Genomic DNA, 13,849 nt, shown 5'->3' with positions numbered 1-13,849 from the left:
GAGCTACATGTAATGTGGAAGCAACTTTGCTGGGAACATTTGATTTAATCGAATAAAATTTATTGCATATGACACGAGTGATAATTTAAAATATCAAAACGTTTTTAAATGTATTATATGTAAGTAATTGTAAGTAGGCTACTTTCCTTTACTGTTTTTCAACTTGAAACGTTTTAAATAAAATCTAATACTGTACAACTTTACTGTGTACGTTTTTAAAAGTTAATACTGTATGTAATACTTTCCTGTAGAAGTTTTAAAGTTAATACTGTATGTAATACTTTACTTTAAATTTTAAAATGTGTACTATATGTACAATGTTCCTGTTAAAGTTTTTTAAAGGTATTACCGTTTGAAATACTTTTTAACCGAATGATGCTATTCACCGACTACTTTCGTCAGATTTTCAAGCAGTACAGATGTGATACCAGCCCCTATCACAAGATTTCACTAATTCCAAACACATCAAACCAAAATTAGAACAATCAACTAGAACTTGGATTGGATACTGATGTAAAAATAAAAATGTAATTCTGGGCGGATGGAGAAAAAAAGCGTTTTACGTGTCACTAAAAAGTTGAGGGGGTGGGGGAGGCTGTGTGGGGGAGGGGTCGAGACATTTATAATGAAGAGTTGAACAATAAACGTCTTAAGTAGGCCATAGCTAGGTGATAAAATAATACACACTTGGAGACATTTTAAAACAGATTTAGTTTTGCTAATACACATGTAGCTTTACTGATACACATTTAGTTTTGCTAATACATATTTAGTTTTGCTAATACACATTTTGTTTTGCTAATACACATTTAGTTATGCTGATAGACGTTTAGTTTTTACTATACACATTTCGTTTTGATTTGCTGATATTTGTTTAGTTTTGCTGATACACATTTAGTTTTGCTAATACACATTTAGTTTTGCTGATACACGTTTAGTTTTTACTATACACATTTCGTTTTGCTTTGCTGATATTTGTTTAGTTTTGCTGATACACATTTAGTTTTGCTAATACACATTTAGTTTTGCTAATACACATTTTGTTTTGCTAATACACATTTAGTTTTGCTGATACACGTTTAGTTTTTGCTAATACACATTTGGTTTGCTGATATTCGTTTACTTTTGCTGATAGACATTTAGTTTTGCTGATACACATTTAGTTTTGCTAATACACATTTTGTTTTGCTAATACACATTTAGTTTTGCTAATACACATTTAGTCTCTTAATGTCCTGACATTTGAAGCAACTAGCCAGGTAGACTCCCCTCTCCCCTCCCTTTTTCACTCCTCTAAAGCCACACCTTGGAGCAAGTCATAAATTACAGTGTTTGTTTTTTAAACATCGATTTCTTTTCTAAGATATTTACTGAGCTCGGCCAACGGCGAGTATTTTAATACAATTTAAAAAAACTGTCTATAAAAAACTAACAACAACGAAATAACGACTTAAATTAATTTTCTAACATTAATTTTATAAATTAATGTTAGAAAATTAATTAATTAAGTGGGTGTCGTCAGTCATTCTACCCCCCCCCCCACCCCTCACCTCTACCTCTTGTAAATCATCGTCGTAAAAAGTGCGAACTCCCCTCCCTCCCTAGAAGCGTGACGACCCCTATGGACGACCTCTATGGACGACCCATATGGACAACCCTCTATGGACGACCCCTATCGACGACCCCTATGGACGACCCCCTAAGGACGACCCCTATGGACGACCCCTATGGACGACCCCTATGGACGACCCCTATGGACGACCCCTATGGACTACCCCTATGGACGACCTCTATGGACGACCCCTAAGGACGACCCCTATGGACGACCCCCTAAGGACGACCCCTATGGACGACCCCTATGGACGACCCCCTAAGGACGACCTCTATGGACGACCCCTATGGACGACCCCCTATGGACGACCACTATGGACGACCCCTATGGGCGACCCCTATGGACGACCCCTATGGACGACCCTATTAAAACACACACACTTTACCAAATAAGTAGCTTTATTTTGGCCAGAATGTTCGATACTTACTTGCATATCACGTCATAATTTTACGCTATGACGTAGTACACTTTTAATGAGCATTCACTATAACATACCAACAACACAACACTGAATATTAGCACTGATTATGACAAAGCTGTTCAATACAATATTATTATCAACAATAATTTTAACAAAGCATATCAATATTTACTAAAACAAAGAGTATTAACACCAACTAAAATAAAGAAACATATCAGCACTCGTTTAACAAAGCACAGCAACGTTTACTAAAACAAATCATAACAAGCATATCAACAATTACTATAAAAACCATATAAACACTTACTACAACAAACCATATCAACACTTACTTTAACAAAGCATATCAACAATTACTGTATCAACCCATATCAACACTTACTATAACAACCCATATCAACACTTACAATAACAAGCCATATCAACACTTACTATAACAAAGCATATCAACACTTAATATAACAAACCATATTAACACTGACTATAACAAAGCATATCAACAACTATTACAACAAAGTATATCAACACTTACTATAACAAAGCATACCTACGAAACAAAAGCCCATCTTTTCCGTTTGTTTACACGAGCAAAAATCACCCGTTAAAAAAAAAACGATCGACCACACACCTGATGATCGACCGTACACATCGACTTTTTTATTTATCTATTCAAGCGGCCTGTGAGTGTCGAATTTAAATTAGGCATATTGTTTGATATCTATATACTATCTTTATATATAGATATCTTAGTGGTTTCTCGCAGATTTTATGTTTGTATGACATTACTCTAGTTTTTGTTTCTCCCTTCTTGTGTACAGTCCAATTGTATAACAAAATACTGTCATTTCAGTTTAAAACCGTTCTGATTTTTTTAGCAATTAAAATATCAGATAAAAGAAATCTTGAAAAGAAAAAAAAAGTTGCATCGACCGGGAATCGAACCCGGGTCACCCGCGTGGCAGGCGAGTATTCTACCACTAGACCACCGATGCCTACAGACTAGTGATAAGTCAATAAAGTTTTGTTAGGTAAAAAATTTCGCTTTCTTACTTTATTAATTTTTTCGTAAGGTAAACTTTCTAACACTTCACTTACAGACTTAAGCTAACTTACAAAAAAGAAAAGTTAGAAAATCTAGATTTAGATCTAACTATTGAGTAACAAATCAAGATCTAGATCTCAGATCTACTAAAAATGATTTTAAAAATCCAAGAAGGCGACCAATTTTGTTGTTGTTCATGCCTGTTACGTTACAGAGTGATAGGAAGACCTAATCACCTAATCTAGATCTAAATCTAGATCTAGAATCTAGTCCTAGACTCTAGTTTTTTTTAGTGTTAACTAGATCTAGATCTAGGTGTAGTTCTAGACTTAATCTAGAAAATTCTATATCTAGTAAAAAATGGTATCTTATTAATTCCTAGTTAGCAATAGAATTTCGATCTAAAAAATCTAGATCTAGAATCTAGATCTAGACTCTATAATAAAATAATAATATAAAGTTACTGCTACTAGAATCTAGATCTAGATCTAGATGTAGATATAGATGTAGAACTAGACTAAACGATTATAATAGTCTACCTTTACGGTCCCCTTTATGCCACATTATGGTTTAACCTAATTAGGCTAATATAGATCTAGAACAGAGTTTCTTCCAGGCATCTCTTCGGGGGGGCGAAGCCCCCCCGAAAATTTTTTACCGCCCCCCCCCCGAACGAAATGAAATTTATATAATTTATATAGAAAATATATACTTTTAACAGTGTCCGCCCCCCCGAAGAAAGTTTACCGCCCCCCCGAAGATTTCAAGTGCCCCCCCGGAGAAAAAAGTCTGGAAGAAACACTGATCTAGAATAATGGGTAGTCCCTAGATCTAGATGTAGTCTAGATAATAATAACTAGAGTTAAATCTAGACGTAAGGGGGGGGGGGGGTCATCTATAAATGACGTTTCACTCGAAAAGGTGTGTGTGTGGGGGGGGGGGATGCGGACCGCACTGTGGTGACACCATTTTGGGGGGTTACAACAAAGCAGTGTTTCTTCCAGACTTTTTTTCTCCGGGGGGGGGGGGCACTTGAAATCTTCAGGGGGGGGGGCGGTAAACTTTCTTCGGGGGGGGGGGGGGGGGGCGGACACTGTTAAAAGTATATATTTTCTATATAAATTATATAAATTTCATTTCGTTCGGGGGGGGGGGGGGGGAAGAAACTCTGCAACAAAGCAAAACAGCAAAATATATAAAGAAAGAATGATCGTTCCATTTAAATGAATGATTAATTAGAGTTAAATAATCTTGTAAGCTTACATAAGATTACACCAAATACACCGTCCACCGAAGTGGATGGGGTGAAATCACAATGGAAATGTTCAAAAGACAATAAAACGCGATCAAAAAATAAATAGAACTGGTTGTATTGCCACATTGGCACATTTTTACGCTTTTCGAATGCAATAAAAAGAGTTTGCCAAACGGTTTTGAAACAATTAATTCACGCTAAATTAGTATAATCTTTACATTTTGTTTATTATACTATGGAATGTATCAAATTATAATAATTTGGTAACATATTAAGTATACCCATAAGAGATAAACAGATTCTAGCAAATTCAACCAGTGTTTCTTCTAGACTTTCCCCACCCCACCCCCGGGGGGATGGGGGAGGGGGGGAGGACAAAGACTCACCCCCCCCCCCCCCCCGACAAGATGCCTGGAATACACTCTGATTAAAACGTTGTAAAAAGTCTTTGGTTGCTATGTTACTCGTTTTACTATACATTTAGAACAAGAGGGCGAAGTTCAACCCAAAAGTGCGTAGCTTCAAATTTTTTAGCGCAATTTCCATTCTGGAGAATTGCGTTTATTAACCCGTCATTTCTGGATGTATGAATGAATGGATGGATGGATGGATGTATGTGTGTCCGCAGCTTTAAGTCGTATCTCCTCCTCAACGAAGCAATATCGATGACTAGTTCCAAAAGCAATTATGTTAAGCAAGTTACGAGGATGAACATAGGCCATAAAAATTCCGGGTTTCTTTCATGGATTTCCGGGAAAAGCCAAAAAACCTTTTAAAAAAGCAGTTTTTTGGCCCATATCTCGGCAACCAGACCACTTAGCGACTTGAAACATGTACCAATCGATTCCTGCCATAATTTAGAACAATATTGCCGAATAAAGTTTTCAAAAATATCCTTTCGTTCGGGCACAAAATTTTTTTTGAGTTAATTAAAATTTGGACCAAATTAGTAGGCATTTTATGCAACCACACCACACGCGTCATCACGTTCAATAGCTGCACTATCACGTTCAATGGCTGCGACGTCACGTTCGGTAGCTGGGCGCGCAATGGTTTTTAGTCATGTTACTCTATTGTAAATAAACATGTAAAATACTGAAAAAAATTAATCAAAAACGTTTTTATAACTAACCAATGGTTTTACTAACCCTGCTCTTGATTTACGCTACGACAGAGCTATTTTTAGATAACACAAGGAAATTGCGCTAAAATTGTCACTAGACTTTTTAATTACTTGTTTTAATACATTAGCAACAAACATTCTTTAATACATATACACATGCGTACACCCCATATACATATATATATATATATATATATATATATATATATATATATATATATATATATATATATATATATATATATATATATATATATATATATATATATAAATTAAACTGCAATTTTGAAGGGGGTCATTTTAGGGGGGGGGGGGGGTTGGCTTTTTGAAGATGTGTTACTTTTACGTAGGTGGGGGTGAGGTAACAATCGTCAAACAAGCGTGACATCATTTACGGACGACCCCTAGTCTATCTTTTTCTACTTTACAGTATTTCTTTCAACACCCCTCACCCATTCAAGAGATGCCTGAAAGAAACTCTGTTTATAACTACAATGACGACATAAGCCTTCGTCACATGCATTTAATCTAGTTAGAAATGTGTAGGCCTATGCAGGGGCGTAGCGAGGGGGGGGGGGGGCGGGGGGTGCAGACCGCACCGGGTGACACCATTTAGGGGGGTGACACCAAGGCAAAAAATAGCAAAATATATAGAGAAAAACTCGAGGGGGGGGGGGTGCAAATCGAAAGTTTGAGGGGGGGGGGGGGTGCAAATCGAAAACTTGAGGGGGTTGTGCAAATCGAAAGTTTGAGGGGGGGGGTGCAAATCGAAAACTTGAGGGGGGGGGGGGGTAGCATATCGACACGCGACCTCGCTAAGCTACTGGGCCTATGTAAGCGTTGTTTGTAACTTCAGCTCAACCAAATAGTTTATAGGCCCTGTAAGTAAGCCTAGTCGTAGTCTTAGTACCCGTTATATTAATCTATTCATAAGTTTGTTACACAGTGGCGTCGCGAGACCGGGTGTCACTCGGGGCGGCACCTAATGGTGTCACTTCCCCCCCCCTCCGCGTACGGCCCCTGGCTCGGTTTAATCAACGAATGTCGTGCGCCAACGTGACAATATTAGAGGGTGTTCCTTAAAACTAACGTAGGCGCCAAATTGCTCACGTGATAGCCCAGGGGGCCTAATCACGCGCTAGCGGGATGTCGGCGGGCGCGCCTGATTCAATTTAGTGAATGACTATCATACCGAATTTTATCAATATTCTATCGTACTTTAAAACGAACAAAGGGCGGACTTCATCATCACTTTGAAATAATACGAAATAAGTCGTTGTATACGCTCATTGGTTTCATATCTTTTAATCGTATTATGATTTTCGTTATCTTAAAACAGCCAAATTTGAAGTCTTACAGTACAGGAGCCTCAATAAATAAATAAATTTTGAAATGTTTACTTCATAAGTGCACACCTGGGTACGCCCCGACTGCTCGTTCAATGCATACACACACCTCGGCTACTTATTGATCTGGTGGTAACTAGATTGATCCTTCCAGCAATAAATGTCGCTCAAGGGTCATCCGTAATTGTATCATCAAGCTAAACGCTGCTAATCAATACATACACAGTTTGTCATAGATGAAAAAGTCAAACTTTGGGGAAAAATTAATAAATCATAAGATCTACATCATAGGCTTCATTGATTAGAAAAGTTTCAGAAAAAATTGGGTTGCATTTTGTTGTAAAAATAAAATAACGTTTAATAGATGTGAGCGGCTGGAGTGTATTTTTATTATTTGTAACTTAGAAGGCGAATGTATCGTTTCGTTTCATGTCGTAAATTGTTCGTATTTTTTTAGTTGTGTAGTCCCGTATTATGGCGCCGCTGTCTCACTGTTTATGTCCCTGGTTATAGCTAGTTTATATATATTTCGTTTATATTGTTGTCATTGTTTATAGTAAGTGTCTTTTTATAATATTCTGTTGCATGTTTCGTCGTGTTTGGTTTGTTATCCGTGAATTAGGGACTATTTGTTTACGTGTAGCGTGTGAGGTGTGTGGAAGTCGGGTTCCGGCTTGTTCAACTCTGTCTTTTGTGTGTAAAGCTGCGGTGAAGGGAGCAGGCAGTCTCTCTGGTCATCCAGTGAAAAGAGTAGCAAATTCGCACCATCCAGCCTTATTTATTTTGTGTTTGTGTTCGTCGTAGTCCTGGACGTAGTCCGAAATTGGGTGTTGTGTTTGATGTAAAAAGTTTGTTTCGTTTGGTTCTGTTTTGTGTCAGTTTATATCTATTCTTTTTTTATAACTTTTGGTTCCATGCAATAAATTTTATTAACTGTAAAAGTTTTTGTTTTATTTTAGTAGCTTATTATTTAGACTAAGGTTAGGGTTCAACCACTGTGGGTTCTACCACGGTTGCACTGACCGGACAGATTAGTTAGTTAAGCCTAGAAGGGTAGATTTTAAGGTATCCCCCCCTAGCAGGGCTTACAAATTGGTAGCACGAGTGGGGTCAGTGCTTTAGTCTAGGTAAATTTTTGTTTTTTGGATAGGGCTAGGTGTAGCTTAGATAAATTTTTTTGTTCTTGATAGGCCCTTTTTCGGAACCATATGTGTTTAGTTTTTGTTTAGTGTAGGAATTGTTTGTAGTCTTAACACCCAATTAGGACGAGATGGCGGAGGCTGCATCGACCAACATAATCATCGTCCCACCCAGGGAGGTCCACATTAGGAGGTTTCATGGAGACAGCCATGCCTCTGAGGTGGATCGCTTCATTGAAGAAGTCCGGGCTGCCTGGAAGGTCAGGAAGGATCTCACGGCCGATGAGCAGAAGGACCTCCTCTGGCAGTACCTGGGCGAGGCAGTGCGGGAGGAGCTGAGTTGCAGGGGTGACGACCTGAACCGCGACCCGGAAGCCACCATCAGGCTCCTCCGGGAGGTGTATGGCGAGAAGAGGAGCGTCTCGCAGCTCATGGCTCAATTCCAAACGGTGCAACAGGGCCCACATGAGTCAGTGAGGGCCTACTCACACCGCCTACACCGGGCATTCAAGACCCTTGTTGCAAGGCAGGGCACCCTGCAGGTCCCACTGACCGACGCGGAATTTCTTCGGGACCAGTTCCTGGAAAACCTGAGCCAGTCCTCGGTCCGACGTCAGCTCCAAGAACTTGTGTTCCACGACCCCAAAACCCCCTTTATGGCTCTAAGAGACGCAGCCATCAGGTGGTCCGGAGATGAGGATCCAGGGGCAGAACCTGCCTATGTAGCAGCTCTACAGGCCCGCCCCAAAGAAGAACCAGCCTTGCCCAGATCCAAGCTGGAAGACAAGGTAGACAGGCTAGCAGAGCAGCTGTCAGCCCTGTTGACCCATTTGGCCCAGAACCCCCCTGCTGCCTTTCCCCAAGTGCCAGCTGGTCGAAGGGTACTCCGCCGACGTCCAGAGGCGGAAACAAGAACATGTTACAATTGCCACCAACAAGGCCACTTAGCCCGTCATTGCCGGCTTGCAAAAAACGGGGGCCCTCAGTAGATCGGAGTCCCACTGCTGGGGGGCCAGGCCCAGGCTCCACCCTACACAAACTGGTTGGACACTGTCCCACTCTGACTATCTACCTAGAAGGTGTACCGGTGACTGCTGTTATAGACAGTGGCTCCCAGGTTAGCACAGTCACAGAAACATTTTTCAACTGCAGCCTAAAAAACATTGTGCTAGAAACAGGCACCCACCTATCCCTGAGAGCAGCAAATGGGTTGGCCATCCCATACAATGGCTATTTTATTACTGACATTGAAGTCAACAAAGAAAAACTTTGTGACAAGGGGTTCCTGGTCATCAGAGACCCAGTAGGCGGCCCAGCTCCACCTTGCCTGCTGGGCATGAACATTCTCCAAGACCTGACCACATTGGCCCATCTGGTCAAGCCACCTGCTGCGACACCGAAGGTATGGCGAGAGGGCAAAGCCCTCAGCCCCCGCGAGAGAACTCTGGTGCCTGCCAAGAGCATATCAACCATTCGAGCGACGGGAGGAGACCCCAGAATGGTGGATGACATGCTGGTACAGCCATTGGAACAGCCATTTCACCCGGACCTGCTCGTGGTGCCAGGCCTAACTTCCTGCCGTGAGGGATTCTTCTCGGTACAGGTGGCTAACCTGTCTGAGGAGCCCGTCTACATCTCCAGTAGGACCTGTCTAGCAACAATCCACCCGTTCGAGCTGGTCCCCCCAAACCTGCAGTTCAGGGTCAACTCTCTGGCTGCTGAGGTGGTCATAGACTCATCCCTGTCCAGCGAGACCCACGATTCCATGCCAGAGCCCTCGTTTTCCAGCATGATGGCAGAAACCCTAGACCCACCACAGCGGGCGGCTCTGGAGAAATTACTCCAGGAATTCACAGACGTTTTTGCTTGGACAGACGACCAGTTGGGTTTCACGGACAAAATTAAACACAGCATCCCACTAACCAGTGACATACCAGTAGCGCTACCCTACCGCCGGCTTCCGCCTACAGAGTTCGCTGCGGTTAAAGAACACATTGAAAGGTTGACTACCAGGGGCATTATCCAACCCAGCACCAGCCCTTATGCAGCTCCAATGGTCATCGTGAAGAAAAAGAATGGCGAGATCCGGTTATGCTGCGATTACAGGAGGCTGAATGGCATAACCCGGAAGGATGCGTTCCCGCTGCCCCGAATCGATGAAACGTTGGATGCCCTGGCGGGGTCAACCTTCTTCTCCACGCTGGACTTAGCCAGTGGCTACCACCAGGTTGCCATGGCTGAAGAAGACCAAGAAAAGACTGCCTTCGTTACTCCCTTTGGTCTGTACCAGTGGACCAGAATGCCATTTGGCCTATGTGGCGCCGTCCAGACTTTTTCCAGATTAATGCAGGGGGTAATGAGTGAGCACATCATGAGAATCATGCTGGCCTATCTGGATGACATCCTAATATATGCCCCAGACTTCACCTCACACCTGGCCAACCTGCGCACAATACTCGCACGACTGAGAGATATCGGTCTCAAACTTAACCCTGAGAAATGTGTGTTTGGGGCGGAGAGCGTGCACTACCTGGGACATGTGGTGTCCAAGGATGGTGTGAAGACTGACCCAGGGAAAATTACAGCCATCAGCGAGTGGCAGCCCCCAAGGACCCTAAAAGAACTCCGTTCTTTCTTGGGCCTTGCCAGCTACTACCGAAGATTTGTTAAAGGTTTTGCCAACATAGCACAGCCCCTTCACCAAGTGGTCACCAATACTCATGAACAATTCGGCAAGCGAAACAAACGGCAGGACATAACCAACCTGTGGGGCCCAGAACAACAGTCAGCCTTTAACCGGCTTAAGACGGCCTTGACCACCACGCCTGTTCTGGGTTACCCTGACTTTACCCTACCCTTTATTCTAGAGACAGATGCCAGCAGCTACGGTTTGGGTGCAGTCCTAAGCCAGAAACAAGCGGATGGGGTGAAGGTAATAGCCTTCGCCAGCCGGTCACTCCGAGTAAATGAAAAAAACATGAAAAACTATAGTGCCCTCAAGTTAGAACTTTTGGCTTTGAAGTGGGCCATGGCCGAAAAATTCAGAGGGTATTTGCTGGGCAGCAAGACATTGGTACTGACAGACAACAATCCGCTTAGCTACATTAAATCATCTAAGACTGGTGCAACTGAGCACCGCTGGATTGCTGATCTAGATGTCTTCGACTTCGAAGTAAAATACAGGTCCGGCAAATCCAATGCCAATGCGGATGCCCTGTCCAGGTTTCCTGTGGACAAGCCTGCAGCCAGAGATCCAGAAGTCCAGTACTCCGGAGTGTACCAGGTCACCACACGGGTCCCACCAGAGGTGGCAATATCAACACCTCAACCTGTCCCTCTGGAGGCCCACTGCAATTTCCTGTCTTCGGCCTTACCGGCCGATGTGAAGAATGCCCAACAGGTAGACTCAACCATCCAGGAGATCCTACCCTTCCTGACGCCCGGCCACAGATTACATTCCTCGACTTTATCACTCCCAGCCCAGATTCTCCTGAGACAAAAGTCGAGACTCAGGTTGAAGGACGGTATCCTACAGCGCACAGTGAAACTGCCAGGTCAAGGGGAAATCGCACAATGCGTTATCCCCAATCAACTACGACCAGAGGTACTCCGTCTAAGTCACAACGACAACGGCCACCAAGGACCAGACCGCTGCCTTCAGCTGTTACGGCAACGATGCTACTGGCCGGGGATGGAGGCAGATATACGCCAGTACTGCCAGGCATGTGACCGCTGCCAGCACGCGAAAATGACCAGTCTGAAGGTGCACCAGCCTAAAGGTCATCTTTTGGCCACCATGCCCCTAGAGGTTGTGGCAGTCGACTTCACCCTGATGGACAAAGCGGCAGACGGTACGGAGGATGTATTGATTCTCACCGATGTTTTCACCAAGTGGACAGTTGCTGTTCCGACGAAGGACCAGACTGCCAAAACCGTGGCGAAGGCCCTGGTGCAGAACTGGATAGTTCACTACGGTGTCCCCAGGCGACTACACTCGGACCAGGGCAAATGCTTTGGGGCAGCCGTAATACACGAACTGTGCGACCATTATGGGATACAGAGGTCCCGAACAACAGCATACCACCCCCAAGGAAACGGCCAAGCAGAGAGGTTCAACCGGACCCTACACGATCTGCTTCGGACCCTACCTGTTGACAAGAAGAAGGACTGGCCTCGGTACCTGACCGAGCTGGTCTTCCTGTACAATACAACCCCGCACTCGTCAACAGGTTTCTCCCCGTTCCAGCTGTTGTTTGGGCGGGAGGCAGCCATCCCCTTGGACCTATTTTTAAATCAAGCCCCTCCGGCAAACAGTGGTGGTGCTGGAGATTACCTCCAGGGCCACCTAACACGACTGGCCAGCCTGCACAAACTAGCCCAGGAGAGGCTGCAAATAGAGGCCACCAAGAGGGACAGACAGGCCAATAACAGGCCAGCCGCTGAACTGGCCATAGGCGACCTGGTCCTGTTAAGGCAGCACCCCCTGGGCAGGCACAAAATGGCGGATCTGTACGGCCCGACAGTTTACGTCGTTGTCGAAGTACCTCCGATCACCGGCGGGTGTTACGCCATTAAAAAGAAAGATGGCCCTTCTGGCACCCGCCGGGTGGCCAGCACCCAGATCAGGAGATATGTGCCTCCCCGGGCTCAACCACCCTCCCCAAGGCCGGTCAAAGTGATACCGCCGGCTACTCCAGGCTACAGTCACATAATTTATAAGGTCCAATTGCCGGGGACCAGAGCAGCCGGTAACCCCACAGTACCTGACATACCTCTGCGTAGGTCGGTCAGGGAGCGCAGAGTCCCTAGTAGGCTAGACTTGTGATTGTGCCCTGTGGGCTGATTTTTTTGACAATGTTTTTTTGTAAAATTTATGATCGTGCCCTGTGGGCTGATTTTTTTGCAAGTTCTTTTGCAAAGTTTTGTTTTTTGTAACATGTATGATTATGCCCTGTGGGCTGATTTTTTTGCAAGTTCTTCCTGCAAAGTTTTTTGTAACATTTATGATTATGCCCTGTGGGCTGTTTTTTTCAAGTTTGTTAGCTTGCGGTGACCGCAAGCTTTAGGGGGCGTGTATGTGAGCGGCTGGAGTGTATTTTTATTATTTGTAACTTAGAAGGCGAATGTATCGTTTCGTTTCATGTCGTAAATTGTTCGTATTTTTTTAGTTGTGTAGTCCCGTATTATGGCGCCGCTGTCTCACTGTTTATGTCCCTGGTTATAGCTAGTTTATATATATTTCGTTTATATTGTTGTCATTGTTTATAGTAAGTGTCTTTTTATAATATTCTGTTGCATGTTTCGTCGTGTTTGGTTTGTTATCCGTGAATTAGGGACTATTTGTTTACGTGTAGCGTGTGAGGTGTGTGGAAGTCGGGTTCCGGCTTGTTCAACTCTGTCTTTTGTGTGTAAAGCTGCGGTGAAGGGAGCAGGCAGTCTCTCTGGTCATCCAGTGAAAAGAGTAGCAAATTCGCACCATCCAGCCTTATTTATTTTGTGTTTGTGTTCGTCGTAGTCCTGGACGTAGTCCGAAATTGGGTGTTGTGTTTGATGTAAAAAGTTTGTTTCGTTTGGTTCTGTTTTGTGTCAGTTTATATCTATTCTTTTTTTATAACTTTTGGTTCCATGCAATAAATTTTATTAACTGTAAAAGTTTTTGTTTTATTTTAGTAGCTTATTATTTAGACTAAGGTTAGGGTTCAACCACTGTGGGTTCTACCACGGTTGCACTGACCGGACAGATTAGTTAGTTAAGCCTAGAAGGGTAGATTTTAAGGTATCCCCCCCTAGCAGGGCTTACATAGATAAAAAATATATATTTTAAATTGGTAATTAAAATAATTATAAAAAAAAAATACATTTGAAACCTATGCATTTTTGTACTAGATGCTGTGCATCAATGTTTACACTA

At 43.2% G+C, this 13,849-nt stretch overlaps 1 non-coding gene across 1 annotated transcript; it reads right to left on the bottom strand.

The window, feature by feature from the left end:
• Positions 1-2,954: 2,954 nt before the first annotated feature.
• Positions 2,955-3,025, bottom strand: Trnag-gcc (transfer RNA glycine (anticodon GCC)). Its single transcript has one exon. It is a non-coding gene; the product is annotated as a tRNA-Gly (tRNA).
• Positions 3,026-13,849: the final 10,824 nt, after the last annotated feature.

The sequence above is a fragment of the Physella acuta genome, unplaced genomic scaffold (assembly GCF_028476545.2).
Source record: "Physella acuta isolate Inbredline_101_S28 unplaced genomic scaffold, ASM2847654v3 ptg000803l, whole genome shotgun sequence".
NCBI classification, from domain to species: Eukaryota; Metazoa; Mollusca; class Gastropoda; family Physidae; genus Physella; species Physella acuta.
Note: the sequence above shows the minus strand (reverse complement) of the source record. Positions and strands in the feature narration are given on the sequence as shown.